Here is a 23295-nt window from a genome sequence, read left to right as displayed (position 1 = left end):
CTTGAATCCAGTGGGGGAGATGCTACTGCTCGAACAGCCAGGTCTTCAGGCGTCTCCTGAAGGTCAGCAGGTCCTGGGTCTGTCATAGGTGGATGGGGAGGGTGTTCCAGGTCTTGGCGGCGAGGTGGGAGAATGATCTGCCGCCGGCTGTAGTCCTGTGGATGCGTGGAACAGTGGCGAGGGCGAGGTTGGTGGAGCGGAGTTGACGGTTAGGGATGTAGAAGGTGAGTCGTTCGGTGAGGTAAGCTGGGCCGGCGTTGTGGCGTGCTTTGAAGGCATGGGTGAGGAGCTTGAAGGTGATCCTCTTGTTGACGGGAGCCAGTGTAGGTCTCTCAGGTGGGCTGAGATGTGGTTGCGGTGTGGGATGTCGTATACGTTGCAGTCTTTTCTGGAGTTTGGCCGTGGTTCCCGTGTAGAGGGTGTTGCCGTAGTCCAGTCTGCTGCTGACGAAGGCCTGGGTGACCGTCCTTCTGGTTTCTGTGGGGATCCACCTGAAGATCTTGTGGAGCATACAGAGGGTGTTGAAGCAGGATGAGGATACGGCATTGACTTGCTGGGTCATGGGGAGCAATCAGTCCAGGATGAATCCCAGGTTGTGTGCATGGTTGGTGGGTGTCAGTGCGGTTCCTAGAGTGGCTGGCCATCAGGAGTCGTCCCAGGCGGAGGGGGTGGAGCCGAGGATGAGGATCTCCGTCTGGTCCGAGTTCAGTTTCAGGTGACTGCTCTCCATCCAGTCGGCGATGGCCTTCATTCCATCATGGAGGTTAGTTTTAGTGGTGGCGGGGTCCTTGGTGAGTGAGAGGATCAGCTGGGTGTCATTGGCGTAAGAGATGATGTTGAGGTTGTGCGATCGGACGATGTTGGCGAGCGGTGCCATGTAGACGTAAAAAGAGTCGGTCTGAGGGAGGATCCTTGAGGAACGCCGCAGATGGTCTTGTGGCTTCACATCGGAAGGGAGGGAGGCAGAATGTCTGGGTTCTGCTGGTGAGGAAGGATGTAATCCAGTCCAGGGCTTTGTAGCGGATCCCTGCTTCATGGAGGCATTTCCGTAGGGTGTGGTGGCAGACGGTGTCAAAGGAGGCCGAGAGTTCTAGGAGGATGAGGGCCGCAGTTTCACCTCCGTCTAGCATGGTCCTGATGTCGTCGATGGCAGTGATGAGGGTGGTCTCGGTGCTGTGGTTGCTGTGGAAATCGGATTGAGACAGGTCCAGAGTGTTGTTGTCTTCAAGGAAGCGGGTCAAGTTGACTGTTGACGATCTTCTCGATGACCTTCACCGGGAAAGGGAGCAGAGAGATGGGCTGGTAGTTCATGAGATCTCTTGGGTCTGCCTTGGGTTTCTTTAGTAGGGCATTGATTTCGGCGTGGTTCCAGCTTTCCAGGAAGGTGGCGGTCTTGAAGGAGCTGTTGATACTCATTCGGAGTTGGTGGGCGATGATGGAGCTTGCTTTGTTGAAAACGTGGTGAGGGCAGGGGTCAGATGGTGAGCCGGAGTGAATGGTGCTCATGGTTTTGATGATGCCATCGTCGTTGACATGGGTCCAGGAGAGCAGGAGGTTGGTGTGGCTGGGGTCCGGTGAGTTAGGGTTTGTGGTGACAGTGGCTGTCATGGGGGTCGAGGTTTTGAAGCTGTCATGGATGTCAGTGATCTTGCAGTGAAAGAAACTGGAGAGGGAGTCGCAGAGGTCTTGCGAAGGTGGGGTGTCGTTGGAGCAGGATCTGGGGTTGGAGAGTTCCTTAACGATGTTGGAGAGCTCTTTGCTGTCGTGCGCGTTGTTGTTGATGCGTTCCTTGTAGGACGATCTCTTGATGGTCCGGATGAGCTGGTGGTGTCTGCGGATGGCGTTCTTGAGGGCAGGGAGGTTGATCTCTGTTTATTTGTGGCGCCACTTCATCTTGAGTTTTCGGCACTCCCGTTTGGAGGCCTAAAGGTCGGCGGTGAACCAGATGCCTTAGTGTTGGTGTGGTTTTTGGAGGGTTTCTTGATTGGGGCAAGGGTGTTGGCGCAGTCGCCTATCCATTGCCTGAGGTTAAGGGCGGCTGTGTTGGTGTCGGCGGTGTTGGGTGGCGAGGCTCGGGTGAGGGTGGAAATTATTTGGTCTTCAGTGACCTTGTTCCAGCTGCGGCAGGGGATCTGTTGTGGGTGGTGGTGCGTGGTGGGCTTCTTGAAGGTGAAGTGGACACAGCGGTGGTCGGTCCAGTGTAGTTCGGTGGTGTGGCTGAAGGTGATGTGGCTGCTGGCAGAGAAGATGGGGTTGAGCGTGTGGCCAGCGGAGTGGGTGGGTGTCGTGACGAGTTGTTTGAGACTGAGGTTGGTGAGCTTGTCGAGCAGGGCGGTGGAGTTGCTATCATTGCCATTCTCGAGGTGAAAGTTCAGGTCTTCGAGGAGAATGTAGTCTGTAGAAGCAAGGGCATGAGCACTGATTACGTCGATGATGGAGTCACTGAACTGCGGCCGGGGGGGGGTCTGTAGACGAGTGTTCCTCTGAGGGTGGTGTTGGCGTTGATGTGAATCTGGAAGTACAAGTGTTCGTTGGCGTCGAGGGTGTCTTCGGTGTTAGTCGAGACTCTGATGGTGTTCCTGTGGATGATGGTGATTCCTCCTTCCGGTCTGTTGGTGCGGTCTCTGCGGGTGATCTTATAGTAGTCTGGCATGGCTATGGCGATGTCGGGTTCCGAGGAGGGGTTCATCCAAGTCTCTGTTAGGAAGGCGACCTCCGGGGAGGATGAGATTAGTAGGTCCCAGCGTTCGATGGCGTGCTTGTGGACGGAGCGGGGGTTGAGGAGGATGAATCTGAGGTGGTTGCGTCCGGTTCTGGCAGGAGGGGTGGCGGCTCGGGGGCTGGTGAAGCTGCAGCTCCGGCAGGAGAAGGGTCCGTGGGTGAGCTTCGGGATGGCTTGGAAGCAGGTGGCTGATCGGCTGGCATTGAGGGTTTGGAGGGCATTGGCACTGTAGTAGCATCGGGTGGTGTGGGGATCGCGGGGGCAAGGTGGGCTGGCGCTGGGCACGGTCCAGACGTGGACGGTCGAAGACTGGCTTGCCTCTGGCTTACCAACGGCACTCCCGCTGCACATCACCCACCATTAGGAAGGGGAGGTGGGAGGGAGGAGCAGCTGGGAGACAGGAGCAGTGGACAAATGGGGGCGTGAGAGGGCGGGGACGCAGGGGACGCAGCAGTGGGATTAGGGAAGGGGGAGAGGGCAAGCAGAGTGTGAAGGCTAAGGAAGTAGAAAACGGCTATAGAGAAGGAGAAAACGGCTAAAAAAAAAGAGAAAGAGGCTGAAAAATTGAGACAAAAAGCAGTGAAAAAAGGAAAAAATGAAAAGACAGTCACAAGACAGACACACAATACGGCACCACTAGACACCAGGGTTGAGGCGCAGGCGGGAGCCTGTGGGTGGCGGAGGGCCTTGAACTCGCAGCAGCAGCGAGGGCAGGGTAAAGGGCACGGACGCAGTCAGGTGGAGCTGCGCGGTGTGGGGAGCTTCTCCTGACCAAAACAAGGTCAAGGGCTGATGAGGGGTGATACCCCGAAACCAGTGCCAGGATGCTTGTTAATGGTCCAGGGAGACCTGGCCTGACAGTTCAGGTTGGACTGTTCCCATGGTGAGTGGGTTCAAGACTGATTTGCATATGACTGGGTCTAAACTGAAGTGGCATGCCATTAAAAAAACATGGATTCAACCCAGATCGGTGACTGGGGTAAATGTTTGATGTATTCCGCATTCCGTCCATCATCTGTTCTTTTTGCATTTGTCACCCTAAGATGGAAAGGTGTGGCCAATCATGGATCTCGTGCTCGCTATGCCACTGGATTCAAGCTAGCCTGGCCGATGAGTGGGTGATACCCAGAAACCAGTCCTATGATACTTGTTTCTGGTCCAGGGAGAAACTGGCCTGGCAGTTTAGGGTGGACTGTTCCCACAGAGAGCAGGGTCAAGACTGATTTGTATATGGCTGGGTCCAAACTGGGATTGGAGCATGGCATGCAAATAATCAAGGGATTTAACCCAGATTGTTGACTGAAGGTGAATGTTTAATTCTGTCCGCATTCTGTCCATCATCTGTTCTTTTTGCATTTGCAGCTATTCTACTATGCATCCTTGCGACCCATGAACTCTATATCACCTCTTACACTGATGATCCCCAGATCATACAATAACTCTCAGGAGACACCAATACCACCAACCATTTATACAATATGCCAATGACCAACATGGTGAACTATATATGAGATAAGCAGATCATACTACAAGGTAGTGATGATATGGTGCAACATGAACTCACCATAGTTGCCCATATAACTAGGCCCGAACATCTCACCCTCCAAACACCCCAAAAGCGTGCCCATCATCCTGGACTCCAACATCACTGTAAGATATCTAATTGCCACTATCACCTCCACTTGCTTTCAAATATTTTGTATGCTCATAAATGTCTTCATATAGCTCCCTGCTGACAACTGTAAGACCATCACCTACACCCTCATCACATGTAGATAGTACCAGACCAATACCCTCTCCTACAGCAACTCTGCACACCTGCTAAACAAGGTACAAACTATCCAGCACACCACTGCCAGACTATTACTCAACCTACCCAGTGGCACGCACACCAAACCTCACCTCAGACAAAGAGATGGCCTCCATTCAGACACATTGCTAATTCAAGATGCTCACCCTCACCTACAAGGTGTTAAACTACCAGGGACCCACCTAGCTCATCCACCAGCTACATTTCCACCAACCAATCATAAACCTTCCTTCTGCATCACTTGCACTCACACACACCCCCATACCCGTATGAGCTAGACAGGAGATAGGTTTGTTTTCTTACATGGAAGGCTATAGCTGGAACAGCCTCTCCTTCCAAATCAGGTCTGCTACAGCATTTATGTATTTGTTTTGGAAACTGTACACCTGGCTCTTCAAGTGATCCTACTTGCAGAGCCTGCACTTCTCAATACCTACATAGCCTCTCAGGAGACACATTGACCCTCTACAAAGCCACATTAACTAAATTCACTTTACAGAACACTTTTGGCTGCAAAGCCTCAACACAACCACAACTATGTCATGGTGCAAGGGGTCCAGCATTGGCACCGGCATATCTTCCAAATTTCCATGGTACATGCATGATGTGCTGCTCCAGTCCAGGTTTTCCACCTCGTATTCTGGGACTTGTAGTCCTTTTTCTTAAGGAATAACTAGAAATCCTACAATTTAAAGGACATACTTGGACTAGGGCAGCAATCACCCCATGAACCTGGGTAACTTGGCAGGGCTGGACTGGTCTGGAAACATTGATACTGCCCAAGGAAAGGACATATATGTGAAGGATCAGTTAACATGTGGGGAATTCTTGCCTTTTCCCTTTCACACAGTGCAGCTCATTGCAGCACAGTGTCTTGATGTGTTGTGCTGCATGACAGTTGCCAATCTATGGTCCCATGTTTTACTCCCCCTTTAGTTTTTGCTGGTCCTCTACTTCAGCACTGTCCTGACCTTCCACTCAAGCTATCAACTCTGTTAGAACAAGTGAAGCGACCTGCTCCTTCAACTGACCCAACTCCTCCCCCTGAACATCAGGTCCTCCTACGGTCCTCATGGCTGTCTTAAGGATTCTGGACAGTTTTGCTGTTGATTCTGCCTTTGTAGTCATGTCACCTCTTCTTATACTCCAGGATGATCCTTTTTGTTTGTGAAACAGAGTTTATCTTGTCCACTAAGGATTGCCAAATTGCTTCCTTCCTCGCTAATGGCAATTTTGAGTTGACAAATAAGAGATGTTCATTTTTTTTGTCACCTCACTTAGTAGTATCTGATTCTCCTGGGAAACAGCATTAACAACGTGGCTCGAGTCACGTTGTGACTTTACAATGCGGCCTGAACCACGAATGCGTCTTTACAACGCATTCCTTTACCACTCAAGTCATTACAATGACTTGCCTTAGGGAAAGTGTTGTTGGACTGATGTTGGACTTTAAGTCCAACACTTTCCCTACTGTGGTGCTGACTGGAGTTGGAATAGTAAACTATATTATTCCAAGGTCCAGCGCTTTCTCCAAGGCAAGTCGTTGTAATGACTTGCGTGGTAAAAGAATTTGTTGCAGAGACGCATTCGTGGTTTCGGCCGTGTTCTTAAGGCAGGCGTGCTAAAGACCTGCATTGTTCCGACTCACAACCGATTCTCCTCCTTATTAAAGTTGGACTTCCTTGTCCCCTGGGATGATGGTAAGTCTTCTAGTTTGGGGTTGTTACCCGTTTGGCTCCCTGAGGCTCCTTCCATGCTTCTTTGTATAGAGGAGTATTGTTGTGTAGATTGCATCCGTTTTTCAACCTTCCCAACCACCCAAAGCAACCGTGCCTGATGAAAGGCGTATTTGTGGCATGCAAAGATGCCTTACAACATGCAAATCAACTTTGCTTCACGTTGGTAGTACTTACATTGCAGCAGTTTGTGCCATTCTCAAAACCATTGTTTCAGAATTTGTGGCAAATCTCAGGACCATGAGCATGGTGCACTGCCAATATGGCGCATCCATGGTGTACGGAAACGCTGAAACACAGCACAGAAATTTCTGAGGCAATGTTTTGCAATGCACTGCTGCGTCAGTAATGATAAATATGCCCCTTCATTGTCAGCAAATTAATAAAGGGTTTTCAAAGGGAGTGAAGGGCATATGAGTATAATAAGTGAAGAACACCACACATGAAGGTAAACCATAATGGTACTCAAATACATTAATTACTGTGTTGTTTAAAAACAGATAATAAAGCTAACATTTAGCTAATTCTCAATGAGTGCAATACTTCAAAACGCATACCATGACTTTGGCATTATTCAGGGAAAGTTATGCTATTTATATAGCACACATGGGCCCTGATTCTGACTATGGCGGGCGGCGGAGGCCGCCCGCCATAGTCCCGCCGACAAATGACCGCACCACGGTCAAAAGACCGCGGCGGCCATTCTTACATTTCCGCTGGGCCGGCGGGCGCTCTCCAAAAGAGCGCCCGCGTGCCCAGCGGAAATGCCCCTGCAACGAGGATGCCGGCTCCGAATGGAGCCGGCGGAGTTGCAGGGGTGCGACGGGTGCAGTGGCACCCGTCGCGTATTTCAGTGTCTGCATGGCAGACACTGAAATACTTTGTGGGGCCCTCTTACGGGGTGCCATGGGCATGGGCACTGCAGGGGCCCCCAGGGGCCCCGCGGCACCCCCTACCGCCATCCTATTCCTGGCGGTAGGGGGTGTCAGAATCCCCATGGCGGCGGAGCGCGCTCCGCCGCCATGGAGGATTCTGTAGGGCAGTGGTAAACCGGCGGGAGACCGCCGGTTTACCCTTTCTGGCCGCGGCTGAACCGCCGCGGTCAGAATGCCCTTGGGAGCACCGCCAGCCTGTTGGCGGTGCTCCCGTGGTCGGTGACCCTGGCGGTCACCGGCCGCCAGGGTCAGAATGACCCCCATGGTGTGTTTTTAAAAACACCCTAATTGAAGGGTGTGGCTGAGTGCTTGAACATTGTAATTGCTTTACTGAGGAGCTCCCAATAGCATCTTAGAATCAGGACTGTTCTACCCTTTGAATGAGGCGATGGAATTCTGTGATGACCTCTAATTTCTATAGGAGCACAATGGACTAAAGCTATGTTGTGAGAACGAAAATAGAGCCATCACCCTCCTCTTGCGATGGCTGGCACTGCGAGGCAAGACAGGGTCATGGTGTTGACTGTGCAGGGTCACTGAAACTGAGATGGGTAGGTTGGCCTAAGCTGTGCCTATGGCTGGGATGTGACCCCCAGGGACTCACTGTGTTTGAAGGAAAACTGGTTGAGACCCCCCAATGGCCAAATTCATGTAAGTTGATTTAGGTGAGGGTCAATTAAGTAAGAGCCAACCTGTAAGAATTTTTTTAATAATCAATTGCTCCCTTGAAGGTACCTTGTTGCCGGAGGGTGGGAAACTGCTCCATTTTGCACCGTTCAGTGCAGGATGAAGGTTCATGGCAGACAGAGGAGCTATTGCTGGTCAAAGTTTCATTCCTGCAAATTCTATAAAAAATTGAACTGAGTGTTGGGTTACGGATTAGGTGGGTAGGCTTGAATTCATTCAGGTCTATGAGACAAAATAGCCCCAAATGACATCTGATGCTGGAGCGAATTTCTTGATTTTGTGACTCAAGGGTCAGTCACATGTGGGACTGATGAGGACAACTCATCACAGAGGCATGTGACTGAAGAGAAGGAGGAATGTGCTATCTCACCAAGCATCTTGGAGAACTTTCACTAATCAAACATGGTGGATAGTATGGATGGGAATGTTGTCACAAGTGAAAGAATCAGTCAGAGAGATGTCTGGGGCAAAGGTCCTGATGCAGGGTGGCATCTCCACAGGCGAGGAAGCAGTAAGAGTCTCAATGGTGCCCATATGATGGATGCTCCTATGATCCAGAAAGCACTGACTCATTACCCACCTGGAAATGTCCATGTAGATCACCAGACCAAGGTGGTTATAGAACTGTAGTGAGAGGCGGGGACCATGAGAAGCTTTTGTTTCCTTATCTGAGTGACTTTGCTAGATACAAATAATGTGGCTGTGGGAATATTGAAATGTTCTCCCCACTAACTAAGCACACTGGACTACAGTTTAACAACAAGCTCCCCTTTCCCTTTGCTTTCCTTTCCATGACCCCACCATAGATTTACCCTTAGCATTCCACCTCTACATAACTGGTATCTTTTCTCCTCCATTTACCTCCTTTCTAGCCCCAGGCTATCCCACCATGAACTAGGATGGGTGCCCTAGGCACTTTCCCACGTTCTTCTGAATTTCTTCATCTCCTTTCCAGTTTATATTCCCTATGCTGCCTTCTAATCTTCATTTTTGACCAACCCTAGTGCGCTTAATTACAGCCTCCTTTTTAAAGTCTGAGGTACACACATTTCCACATCAGATGTACATTTATGTGCTATTTATAATATGGAAGGATTCACTTCGGGCCTTAGCTACAGCAGCTTATCAGAACTGGTCATTGGAGATTAATACATAAAAATGCCTCAATTAGCCATATCCCATTATGCATCCAAAAGTGGTTATTATCCTCAAAAAGATCGGCAGAAAGATTACCAACTCCCATTTAATGTTAGCATTTATGTATGGACGTATATCTCTAGTGGTGTAAACCTGGATGGAGGCCTCAAAGCTGTGTCTATGGCCATGGCAATTAGGAATACATTCAGAGTGTGGAGAGGGGCTGCTGACTTCAAAGGGGTTTTGGGGCAGGAGGGCTATCCACAATCCTGGGCTGGAGTGTTCTTTAAAGAGGTGTGTCTTGAAGTCGACATGGTTTTCTTACAAGCCTATTGCCTCTGAGGAGCATGCGGTGCCTAGCTACTTTCAGGGCCTGCTCTCTGCGTTGCCTACTAATAATTCGTTAAAACGATTAATGTCGACATTGAAGTAAAGTTTTACATTGCGTGAAGTGTTGTTTTCCTCTAGATCCAGATGTTTTTCAAAAAACTACAGTGAGGTCAAGAAACACCAACCTTGAGAGAAAACGGCAAAAATGGTCTATTCATTGTTCGGCCCATCTTTGTTCTTTGTGTGTCGTGATACCCTTGGTGTGCCAAGAGGCATCGTAGGCAGGGGCGTAGCTCTGAGGGGCGGGGAGGTGTCTGGGGTGTCACACCCCACTAAAAATGTTTTGGGAAGTAAATAGTTGGGTACAAGTGGTTTCAGGTAATGTGAAGTGTCTGTTGGATTTCACTAGGGACTTTTACTTGCCCACGCCGACAAAAACAAAGACACACACAATCTCTCAATGTTTTTGAAGGCCTTAAAAGTGTTGCATCTCATCGAAAGTTTTAACAAGATGTCCCAGCCTAATTGCTGGGAAATCTCAAGCTCACACTCCACCAAACATACTGACCAAACTACGCCTCTGGTTTTAGGTCACAGTGTTGCACTGAGAACCACTGTTCATTATTACTATTGCGAAACTTGCGAACAACCGTGCCTGGAACTGAAACTGTTTCGAGAAAGCTAAATGTGAGCTGGAAACCAGTGGTCAGGCGCGCCAGCGACGTAGTGGTGCAGGCCTCCATTTGCAGTTTCGCTTGGAGCCTTTCGTGCAGATTGCCTGGGACGCCTCCTGTCAGAATGCTTTATTTTCGACTGTAGCCGCACACATTTAAACGATTGAGGTAACATTAAATTAGGCTTAGCTGGCTGACTAGAAACGAATGTGAATACATTTTCCATGACAGCTGTCAGGTCCCATTCTGGAACCGCGCGAGAAGTGAACTGCAGAAGTGATGTGAGAGTGACACCGTACATGCACACAAACTTACTTCGTTTAGGTCTCAATAATTGTCATGACTACATTCTTCCAGGCATCTGTTCTTTTTCTCCCTTCCTCGATTTTCTTTAAAAAAAAAAGGAAAAGAAAAAATGGCAGTTTATGACATCGGGCAATGTGACGAAAACCTAAACAGTGCATCTGCAGTGTTCCCGTGATGGGCTTTGGTAACGCAAGTAATCCCTTAAGAACACACTAGTTTCCTCCGCATACCGCCATTATGTACACCATGCGCATCTGTTTTCTTTCTCCCCGTCCTCCCCGGTGATCTATCACTTCTAGCTATGGAACCCCCCAAGGTTTCTTTCCTTTTAGCGTTGTATTACGCACTTATTAGAGAGGCTTGTCTTGTATTTCACTAACAGGCCACGCAGCTGCACGTGGTATCCCTGAGCTTTGAAATTGAATCAAACCAGTTCCTGTGTACCCTGACCTCTAAGAAGTCTGTGTTAAAATACTCAGCAAAAGTAAGGTTGCGATAAACACATACCTTGTTAAAATGTCTCTCTGCACACTACAATCGCCGCGCGCTTTAAGTTATCTGCTGTCTGAGTTTATAAATACTGCCTCAGCCAATCTGTTCGAAAATCGGTTACTCAGAGGCCACTGCAAAAATGTGCACCGTGCGTGTGGAAGTGCGTAAACTGCTGTGGAAATTAGGAAAGTGTTGGAAATGACGCTAGCATGAAAGTTCACGTGCTTTTTTTGCTTCGGAGTACTGTTTCAAGCAGGAAATATCTTGTGGGAGACCGGATTGATAAAATGCATTGTGAGGAACATTTTCTGCCCGTGCGAGTCCTCTTGCCGGGTTTTGAGTGACTTTTGAATGCAAAATATGCCCTCACATTCACTTTTCACTCAAGCTACCACAAAATGCCTGTTGCAAAAATGTTTCATAATTTTCGTGACATTTTTCATAATTTCAAGGAGATACGCGATTTAGCACATCCTCAGTTTATTCACATTAGTGGTTACTTCAGTGGGAGAGCTCACAGCTGCAAAGCCACATAACTCCATGCCGTTCGCCACATATTTATACCTCTTCCCTGCATTGATTTCTAAGTGGGACGTCTTCCTCCACGGTTACTTGGTATGACAGCGAAATGGTGGGGCACGTGGGGTTTGAGAATGAGGATGTATCACTGAAGGGGCTGCACGAAATATGATGCCCACGGCTTTTACTCCTAACTGACAGCGAGAGTGGTTCAGCTGATTCTAGACCATGGTGAGTGACATGTTGAAAAAAAAATAGGAAACGCTTCAGTCACTTTTAGTCAGCCCCTCCAGGATATATAGCTGCATTCATTACAACAGCTTTGTGGCAAAGAATGGACCTTTTCCAGGACACAGTTTCATTTTTTGCTGCATTCTGCTGTCACTTGTATTTCCTTGTTCATGCTTTTCTCTATTCATCATGGGCACTGACTAGTAATGCTCAAAGTACACCACCATCTAGCTCCTGCCGCAAGAATACAGTCCAAGAGCTGGTCTGATGCCAGTCCTACACAGCTTTAGAGCTTTACATTTGTTTGTGGTCGCTAAAATGAGTACCATTAAGCTTCTTCCACTCTCACCCGCCTTTATAAAACCCTGTGCACACACCAATGACAGGATTCTGTCACCACCAGCAAGCCCCAATTCGTGTTCTGGTTTCTGGCACCCTCTTCCCCAACATACAGCAGTTTCCAGTGGCTACCCTGCTTCCCCAGCGCACACTAATCAATAACTGCCCTCTTCCAGCACCCTGACAGTACTTTATATGGGCTGCCCTCTTTCCACCCACCTCCCATTTCCTTGTAGAGTATAAATGCAAGCTTCCCTCAGACAACAACATTTCAAGCTACCCTAAAAAAACAGGTATAGCACAGACAGGAGCAGTGAAGTTTCCCTCAAATATAACTACTTCAAAATGGACAGCAGTAGAGCACGCTTCTAGTACACAGAGATACAGCTCAGAGAGCAGTAAAGAACATCCACTTCTGTCACACACACTGCAGTTACAGCAAAGAAGGCCGCTCCAGAGTCTTTATACACACGCAAGTTACAAAACAAGCTTACCACATGCACAGAAAATACACAGCACGTGTACCACAAGCCAATGCTTCCTAGCAAAACAAGCCCAGCACAGGGAGAAGCATCGCAAGCTCCCGTTCCTCACACCGCAGTAAGCATAAACAGGAAAGGATTTGTCCTTTCCCAAAACAAGTGCAACACTAAGCAGCAGTGTAAAAACTGGCGCGCGCGCACACACACACAGACGCACACACACATGCACGGGGAGCTGCAGAAAATGCAAGTTTTCCTCAAACGTGAAACATGAAACAAAGCTCATAGTACATTACCTCCTCTTGCGTCTTTCTCCAAACACAGTACAAAAACGCAGAAAATATAATAAAAAATACAAATCCTCACTTCGGAAGCCGGGAAAGGTACTTTAACAGAAGAAAGGAACAGGAAGTGAGCTCATGGTCTCCCATTTAAGGTACTGATGGGAAAGTAGTGGCCACATTCGAAGAATTATGCTGTAAGTAAATGAGTGACATCTATAACTGTGAAAACATGATCTTGAATTTGTATTTCTTTAGTGTTAATGTCTTGCTCTGCACCAATATAGTCAAATATGAATGTTGTGTTCTTATTATTTTGAAGTGCCCTTTAACCCCAATATGTTTTTGACCTAAAAGACATTTTATTCAAGGTAGTACATATTAACAGTTCATGTAATAGTAGTAAGGTGGAACCTCAATTTCAACATTGGCAACCAGAAGAACAATTTCACGAAATTAATAAAATCAGAAGTATGTTCATGTATTTTATCTTTCGTATCAAGGACGTCTCAGGTTTCATCTGTGAGAAGGACCTGATACACGATCTTTAGATACGTTTTGCCGAAAGTTACATGTTTGTGCCACATGTTTACGCTCCATAGACTTGTATTGAGGAAAAATGTATATAAACTGCTCAAACTTGCATGTATTTTAGCATTACTTGCTCCAACTGGTCATTTTTGGGAACAATCTCTGCTTTGTTGAAATGAAAATGTCTCTTGATTACGTGCTATGCTGCCCGCAATTTTCCCGTTAAACACGTTTGTAGTTTGGCTTTCCAACGAGTTGTTCATGTATTTTAAAAATATTATTGGAAGGAAGCATAGCATAAAATTTGAGCTAAACGCTTACAGAGATGATTGGTGGGAGGGCGGATACTTTATAAGGACATGAAAAAATAACAAGCAGTGTAGGAATTTGTATTGTTTTGAAAAACAGAGGCCACATACTTGATGGGTGCTATGACTTAACTCCCAAATCAAAGAGTCAGATTCTGAAAGGAGGCAATACCTATAAAGAAACTAGAAAAAACATGTTTGTTTTTTCAGGAAAGACATATTGAAAAATGGAAATGCTCTCCTGACACGCAGCAGAATCATCCAACTTTGCAAGAAAAGTCCTTGCTAAAAGTCACCTAATAAAAGTGTCCCTAGCTTCAGGACTTGTTTTAGGGAACCACTCCATGCTTTCCAGGTTCAGTGGGCTCCTCACAATTCCAGCACATGTCTACAGTGAAATATACAGTTTCAAGTAGTCCACAAGACTTCCGTGCAGCAGCATTCAAATTCTTTGTCCAAAAGGATCTTCTGCATGTTACCGCCACAAATGGGTTGTGTCCCAGGGTAAGGCAAGAGAATGTCCAGAGGTAACTAGCCCAGCGGTTTGCTTTCAGAAAGTTCATAGATCTCTCACCTTTTTTCCAGAGTCGAAAAGGTCTGCCGAGGGAAGAGGACTTTCCCAGCTTGGCCTATATTTCTGTATAGCTGGGACGCAATTAGAGCACCACTAGTTGTTCAGATTTCTGGTTCCAGATATTCTATATAGAGAATTCTTAACAGTCCTCAGAGACAGGAAAGACTTTCTCTTTGTTAAGCATAGCAAACAGCTAAATCCTTTATTCATCATCTGTTCCAGGTATGTCTCTCTGGAGAGTTGGTCAAACAAGACATTTTAAAGACTAAAACCTCTTAGCTATTGGCTATGCATTTGACTATGGTCTCCCAGCTATTCCTATGTGCTCTCAGCACATATGATGTAAATTCACCGGATTTTCCCTCTGATGTTGTGCAGCAGTATGACCCCAGCTCCTGTTATATGGACATTAGTTTAGGTAAAAAGCTGTCCCTCAGCTTATTTCACTCCACAAATTATCACAGTGGATCTGTTCCCTTTTAGGGTCGAGCCTGCGTCACATGCGCTTGCGCATGCGTTTCGCTTGCAAGACGCTTTAGGAGTTAGAAAAGGGCTCGGAGCCCCGTTCACGTCACGTCAGTTGTCTTTCATTGCTTTGTGGGCTTGCCTGTTAAAATCTGCTTGCTTTCATTAGTGGAAGGCACGCATACGTCTTGCCTTTTCCGGTGGTTAGCCCTCCTCGAGCGCAGCGACCAAGTACTGAAAACATGCAAGGCTCGCTGTTTCCCGTCAGTTGTGGACTACTTTTTATTATCTTTTGTTCGCAGCGTGATCTCGCTTGGCAGAAGTCGAGCGCTGTGCATAACATCGACCCTGTTACATAGTTAATTGCACTTTTGCCAGTTACGTAGATAATTGCACTTTTGCCAATAGGTTTCATTACGAGTGAACTGTAGCAGCGCAATCACGCTGGTTTTTTTCTTTCAATGTGGCAAGAAAAATCAGATTGGGAGTTTACAACTGCTAATAGCTATAACTCGGAGAAATGCGAGACCCTAGGGCATTGCAAATGCTTGTTGTTTTCAGCTCTCAGAGTCGAGGGCATAGCTTTCTCAGTTAGACTGAGGGGGTACGAGCTTCAAATCCCAGTTTCTCTATGAGCTGTTCCCACGTCATAGGGGAGCATGCCCAGGAAAACAGATGGAGTGGCACACCATATCTGAGTCGTACCCCTGGGGCACCGGCTGTTGTTTTCTCCTGTCTTCATCGTGTCAGTGCTCGTGTTCCTCGACTCTGCAGGTACTGACCTGTCACAGTATAATACCCCAAACACCCCCACTGCAGTTATGCCTCTGCTCAGTGTATCCAAACACACCCTATGCTGACACAGGTACTCCTATCAGGTACTGAAGGAAATCTCTGCCACATCTCCCAGCTGATAAAGCCCTCTCATGAAATTTGCATTCAGAATGCTGATTCATTTCTATTTGGGATGTAAGCATTTGTTTTTCCAACATGAAGCAGGTGCAATTGACAATTCAACTGAGAACATTAATTCCTTTTATTAGCATCTTGCGGTTAGGCACACTATATTTAATATTCCCATACTTCCATACTCCTCTAGGCTGGTGAGAGACACTTTGCTGCGGTAATAAAACACACAAAATGAAGAACATCCCAGTGAAGCATGTTTCCAAGAATCAGGTTTCTCACATAAGTACGGGAATAAATAATGTAAAAATGCATTTGTATGCATTGATCACTAAGGGGCAGATTTAAAAGTCCCTACCTCCTCCTTGCGCCACATTAGCGTCATTTTTTTAACCCTAATGTGGGCCAACAAGGCTGAAATCGCAGCACCAAATTTACAAAGTGGCACAACACATGCAACACCTTGTGCCGCAATATACCTGCGCCAGGCATAATGTATTCAAGGGGGGCATTCCCTGATTAGGGGGGCCGAAAAAATGGCGCAAAGAAATCTAAGAGATTATTTTGTGTAATTTGTTTTCGGCACTTTTAGCGCCTGTTCAGAGCAGGCATTAAAAGGAAGCACACCATTGTTTATAATGGGCCTCAATGGGCTTTGCAGGATCAGCATCAAATTGTTTTACGCTAATCCAGCAAAGCTCTGAACTAGCATCAAAAATGTTGATGCTAGTTCCCTAGCTACTACCATGGTGCACCGTATCTTAGTTATGGCGCACACATGGTGGCATTAGGGGGGGCGCTAAGGAGCACATGAAAAGTGGTGCTGCACTGGCTACAGCGCTACTTTTCTTAAATCTGACCCAAAGATTCTTACAGGTTAAACGTTCTCAATGATTCGGGGACAAAACAAAATACACTTGAACATGCAAAAAGGCCAACATTTGGATACTAACATCAATATAAAAAAAAACTGTGAAAATCTATAGATCTAAATCCAGCTCTGAAAGTGCTCCATTAACTTCTCCTGACGCAATATTACATTTCACACTAGTTAGGTCTGTGTATGAAGCATGTAGGGGAATGTGCCAGGTCTGGTGGCTTCATGGATTAAGGCATTCACTCCAGGGATCTGTGTTTGATTTCATGGCCACAGGTTTGAATCCTGGTGGATCCACTCACTGTCTCATTCTGCCAAGGTCCATAAAATGAGTGGGTACCAGTGAGTGGGGTAGCAATAAAATATGTTATTGCTGCACCAACATACCAGTGTAAATACACATTATGTAACATTACTGCAAACCGAATGCGCCTGTCAGAACCCGAAACAGTGGCAGGTATATAAAGATATAAAGATCTCCATGGTTCAGGCAATTGACTCCCTTAAACCTAGTTGCAAAGGGTTAAAATTTTAATGTTATGAATAATGTAGAAAAGCAATGTGTTTTTATCACCCAGAGTCCATTATAAACCACCCCATCTCTGTGTTTCGACCCCAAATTGCTATATCACTTATGCACCAATTTATGTTGCTAGGTCCCGCATTTTTAGTTGAAAGCTTTATGTTGTGCCAATAAAAAAATAAAGAAAATCCAATAATTTTAGAGCAGATTCAGAAAGCACTGCAGAAAACACCCGAAAACCGAATTATTAAGGCTCACCTACGATTGAACTCCTCAATGATTGAGGGATGCAACTTTAGAATACCGAACAGGAGTCTCACCTGTGTAGTGGCAAAGGCCACACCATTGTAACTGTTGCAGCTGATATGCTAATATGAGAATATGCTAATGATTTCCGTATATTTACTAATGAGAAATTCTGACATTTGATTAACAGTAAATGGAAATAATGTGAAATGTGCAAAACGCGCCCACGGGGAGTGGTCACCATCTGTGTTAACAGTACTAAATACTGTGAAATGTTATAAAGTTTTTTGTTAATATATCATAATTAACTATATAATCTATGTTTTGTAAAGCCATATGTTCTTATATTAGCCAGAGGCCTAGTCGGCACTGGGCCTTGCTTGCTTAACCATGGAGACGCGATGAGCTGCCGATGGAACTGGAGAAAAGGACCTTGAACTATGCAGAGTACAACGATGAGCTCTGCCGGAGAAAATCTGCAAACTCACCAGCGAACAGGAGACGATCAGAACAAATTGATACAATTATGTGCAGAGTAGGCTAAATGTACTTTCCCAGGACTTGAACAATGGAGCTACAGACTAAGAGCTGGGGGCAACAATTTTGTTACCTGAATAACCGGATGATGTACTCATCGACAAGAGGACCAATCATGTTACTATCATGGAACTTGAATCTCAAAATAACGTAGACAAGTGGTAAACAAAAACTATAGGTTAGAGTCATAACCCCTAATAAGGTTGACCAATGGGCAATATGTGGGATGGACTGAGAGACCCTAATAAAAAGTCATGACATGAAGGGAAAAATCAGAACGGAGAGGCGAAAGTTGATGACGTCAGGAGACGCTGTTCGAAGTGCTGAAACTTGGGCTTGCTTCCTGTGAGTCCGAACCTTGCTGGTGACTTATGACCTGGAGATGAAGACTGACTCGTTGCTGATCTATCTTGGATAGGTTGCTATAACTAGACTGACTAATGAATGCTTTTACTTTTTAGGTACCAACTGCACTGTTTTAAAATGTTTTTCTCTTCTAGTTAGATTTTTCCAAATTAATGATTTTGACTAAATTGTTTTCGCATGAAGACCCACATGCTGATGCTAATTGGAGATAGGTAGACAGACAAGGGTGACGTAGGGTGACTAAGACTGACTGACATATTGCTGAATATTTCTGTTGCTCATGAATTGCTATGCTTTGCTTAAACGTTAGTATCGTATTAATAAAGTGCTGAGAATTCATTGCTTATGTTGCTAGTAAAGTTTGGAAATCATGATGTAGCTGAATAAGGATTTTTGATTAGAATTGTTATTAATAGGGAATAAAACAAATTAACTTCCATATGAGTGATGGTGGTTTCTGATTGGATTAGTTCATGGTATTTTAAGTTTATTGGATTGATTTCTTGTAGATGTCTTTAACTCATTATACTTGACTACGATACCCTATGCGATCCCAAAGATTCATCAACCTAAACGCGTCCCCTTGTAAGTTTACTTACTAAGGACAAGGCGTGCTAGCAGTTTTTGGTAGCAGCCTGATGGTTAGTTTCCTTAGAGAACTAGTTAAGTAGCGAGAAAAGGTTATGTTGGTAGTTTAAAATTGAATCTAGTTGTTTTTGATTTTATGAGTTTTTAATTTAGTTTTTCTGAACTGACAATGGTAGCAAAGATGATGTTCACTTAAGTCCAGAAATGACTTTCGCAGATCCTGGATCCCGTGAGTAAGGTTGGGTATGTTCCCGGCGTATTTGAGATAGTATGAGAGTGGTAGTTGCACTTGCCTAAGCTTAAGCAGATCGCAGGTGAATTGTGATGTATGTGAGGTAAGGGAGTTTGTGTACTCCAGTTTAGAGTTAGTAGGAGTGTGCGTACTCGGAAGGGTATGAGAGTAGGGAAGTCATCGAACTTCACATGTGTGTAGCGCTTGGTGCTCAAAAATTGGCCACATGGTTGTTGGTGATGTACGGACCCTGTGTGGTCTAAGACTCCAGAGTATATTTACAAGTGTAGGAGACACTTGGGTACATGTTGTAATCTGTCTGGTTTAGTAGGTTGATCGGGCGTGGTCAACAAGTCTGAGTGAATGTGTGTTGAGTAAAAGAAGCCTCAACTGAAATTTGGCGAGTCCTATGTGCACCAGGACAGACCCAAAGGCCAGTTGAGAGTAAGGTTTTTGGGACAAATTTTACTTGCGGACGTGGGGGACTGAGAAAGAGGAATAGCTAAGGCCCCAGAGTGCTCCTTTTAGTGAAAATCTGTAAGGTCCCTGAAGCGATTGTGTCCCTTCCTGTAGTAAACCAGCAGATTTGTTTTAGTTATTATTTGGTGAAGACGCTTGCAATATAATTGCATTTAGTTGAATGAATTGGAGTTGAGGGAGGTGAAGCCGCCAGACTTTGTCAGTCGCCGTGTGTTAGTGTGACGTCAGTGTGCGCCGCACTGGGATAGGTCGGTTACTGAGAAGAGCCGCGACCGGATTGGCAGCCGTCCGTGAGAGGCAATTGGTTGAGCGAACGGGTGAAGGGAATCTCAGGAGTAAAAGTCATTTCATTTATTGAATTGAAATACATAAAACAGGCAAAATGAATTTTTTCATGGCATTTAGGAGTGCGATGAAGGGTGAATCATACATTAAGCCTTCAGTAGGGGAACCAACCCCCCCAGTTGATAGTCCAGCACATCTCGTAATGATAGAAAAGGGCATGTCTTCTTGTCTTTAGCTAAAACAATGGAACGCATTGACTAAGAATCAAGGAACCCTAGCATCCAGAATATGGAACGTTTAATTTAAGGGTTCTGAATCAAATACGATTATCATTGTATGACATGAGACCGTTACCAAGACCAGCACAGTTTGAAGCTTTAGCGGTTTGGGAGCTAGTGGCCAGACAGCTCTATACAGGTTATAATGTACCCCTTGCAGATAATGACCATATCAATTTATATATACAATGACTGCATTACAATTCTGAACTTTTTCTGCAGGGTATGTTTGTTTCATAATTATACTTTTCACTTTAAATATCGTTAGCTTAATTATTCACCATTTTTCCATGCACATTTTGGGCAACTCTCCCGTTTCTCTATCTTATTACAAGTTTGCACTTACGGGCACTACCTATCGGTTTCATGGTTTGATTTCTCACCCTTTAAATCTTTTCTCAATTCCGAAGGCCAAGCTTATCACATCTTCTCAAGACTTCACTTGGCCCACCAACGGACTTACATTCTCTCTTTAATCACCTCTTTATAAGTTTCAGAAGCTATTGAGTACTCTAAGTCTTGTTTTGGTCTCCAGTTCTTATCTTATACTTTTCTCTCACCTTTCATCACTATTGGGCTCACGGATCCCTCATTCTTGGGACCAAGTGTATTTGAGAAACAAATATTTTGCACGTAATTCGCACTTATTCACCTCTCGGTGTTGCTTCATCAAATAAAATCCTTCTTTTCTACACTATTGCATTATTTTAGAATTGGATTCTTCTTCTTTTCCAGCCTTGAGAAAGCCCCGGCTTATGCGCCTGAGGGGGCGAAACACGTTTTGGCTGACCCTTCATGTTACCATTCTGGATTCATTTTTGATGCCTTTTGTCTTGGAAATATAACGTTTTCTCAACTACAAATAAATACGTTTAATTTGTTCAACTACGACGCTCTCTGTACCTATTGTTAAATTGCATCTACTGAATTCATGGTGTTTGGACCTTAATTCATGACCTAAATTAAGACTACTTCAGTGGGACTTTACCTTTTTCTACATTGTATTCTCTTTCTGGAGGACGTGGGTCCTTGTCCCCCGGCAAAGTTCCCACACCTACCCTATGAACCAGGCATTCTACACAGGAAGATAGTGCCACTGGACCCTCTCCATCGTTTGGAGTTAGTTTTCTAAGTCACAAAGTCTCACCTGCAATACTGTCAGAAGTCTGTCAAATACTTGGGTCATCAGATTGAGAAAAGGTTGAGGAGAATTATCAGAGAAAGGATTACAATGATACTGCAGAGAAATCCACAGACTTCCCAGAAAGATGTGCGCATGTTCTTGGGAATGGTAGGATGCTGTAGACAATGGATTGCAAATTTTGCTGAGATTGCCAAGCCCTTGCAACAGTTGACTCATAAAGGAGTTACAGATCCCATTACTCTAGATGAAGATCAGATGAGGGCTTTCACTGAATTGAGAGAGAGTTTGTGCAGAGCTCCAGCGTTGGGAATGCCTGATTACACAAAGCCTTTCACATTGTTTTGTCATGAACGTGATGCTTGTTCTTTGTCTGTCTTGACACAGGTCCATGGAGGTGCAGATCGCCCGGTAGCCTATTTTTCAGCTACCATGGACCCAGTTGCAGCAGCTTTACCAGGTTGTCTTCAAGCAGTAGCCGCAGTTGGTTAAAGTCTTTCCCAATCTGAAGGGGTAATTATGGGATACCCTGTGACGGTAATGGTGCCACATTCAGTTGCAATTTTGCCGAGAAGAACAAAAACCCAACATTTGATGGGGGCACGACTGACAAGGTATGAGAGGAGCATATTGGGAGCTCCAAATGTCACTTTGAAAAGATGTGCAGTGTTGAATCCAGCAACATTACTGCCAAGTGATACTGTTGAAGTTGAAAAGGAGGAAGACAGAGCATGATTGTCTTGAAGTTACAGATCTTTGTACAAAACCTAGACCTGATATTAGAGACACTCTATTGGAAGAAAAAGATCAGATTGTTTTTGTTGATGGTTCTTGACTTAGAGATGGGACAGGCACATTGAGAGCAGGATATGCCGTGTGTACAATTACAGGAACACTAGAAGCATCTTGGCTTCCTGGTGTATATTCAGCACAAGTGGCAGAGTTGGTGGCTCTCACTAGAGCATGTTATGTTTCTACCAGGCTGCGAGTGACAATATACACAGATAGCCAATATGGATTTCGAATTGTTCATGATTTTAGTCAATTGTGGTCACAAAGAGGGTTCATGACCTCCAGTGGAACCCCAGTACGAAATGGTGACAAGATAAAAGAGTTATTGTATGCAATACAGTTACCTGAAGAAATTGCTCCGGTGAAATGCAGTGCACACCAGAAAACACCAGACTGCATTTCCTTGGGAAATGGGTATGCGTATCAGGTAGCAAGAGTTTGCGCCTTGAACTGTATATCGTTTAAGGATATGTGGGAATTAATGCAAGAAGGAGAGACCAGTTGTGCAAATTTTGCTTTAAAAGTAATTGACACTCCAGAGGAATTGAAAGCATTGCAAGAAAATGCAGACAAGGAAGAGAAAAAGATGTGGATCAAGCTGAAATGTGTACAAAGACCAGATGAGATCTGGGTATCTGAGGAGGGCCAGATGGTGTTACCAAATTGTCTGTTATCTCGGTACTACCATGGGCAGGCACACATTGGAAGGAATGCCATGATTAGACTATTCAAAGTTGACTGGTTCAATCCAAAATTTAGACTAGCAGCTGAGGCAGTGTGTCATAGATGTGTAATATGTCAGCAATTGAATGTGGGAAAAGGGACAGTGGTGAATTTGAGCCACATTGGAAGAGCAGGAGGACCATTCAGCAGAATGCAATTGTATTTCATTGATATGCCTGCATGTGGTGGATTGAAGTACGCGTTGGTGATTGTGTGTGTGTTCAGTCATTGGATCGAAGCATACCCCACACGCAGAAATGATAGTCTCACAGTTGCAAAATTGCTCCTCAGAGAACTGATTCCAAGGTTTGGATTTCCGATCTCTTTAGAATCAGATAGGGGAACGCACTTCAATAATGAAGTGATCAAACACTTATGTGCAGCACTAAACATTAAACAGAAGCTACATTGCAGCTATCGTCCAGAAGCATCAGGATTGGTAGAACAAATGAATGGTACCCTGAAGTCAAGAATTGCCAAAATGTGCGCAGGCACCAATTTGAAATGGCCAGATGCATTGCCTTTAGTATTAATGTCGATGAGAAATGTACCTGACAGGAAGACAGGATTGCCCCCACACGAGATTCTTATGGGGAGAGCAATGAGACCGGCAGCAATACCAGCGAACACTCTTGTCAATATAACAGATGATATGGTGTTGGACTACTGCAAGGGTCTAGCTGATGTGGTTCGATCTTTTTCTCAGCAGGTACAAGCCGTTACCCTGCCACCTATTCATGACCCAGGTCACAACTTGAGAGG

This window comes from Pleurodeles waltl, chromosome 1_1 (genome assembly GCF_031143425.1).
Source record: "Pleurodeles waltl isolate 20211129_DDA chromosome 1_1, aPleWal1.hap1.20221129, whole genome shotgun sequence".
NCBI lineage: Eukaryota > Metazoa > Chordata > Amphibia > Caudata > Salamandridae > Pleurodeles > Pleurodeles waltl.
This window is presented reverse-complemented; position numbering follows the sequence as displayed.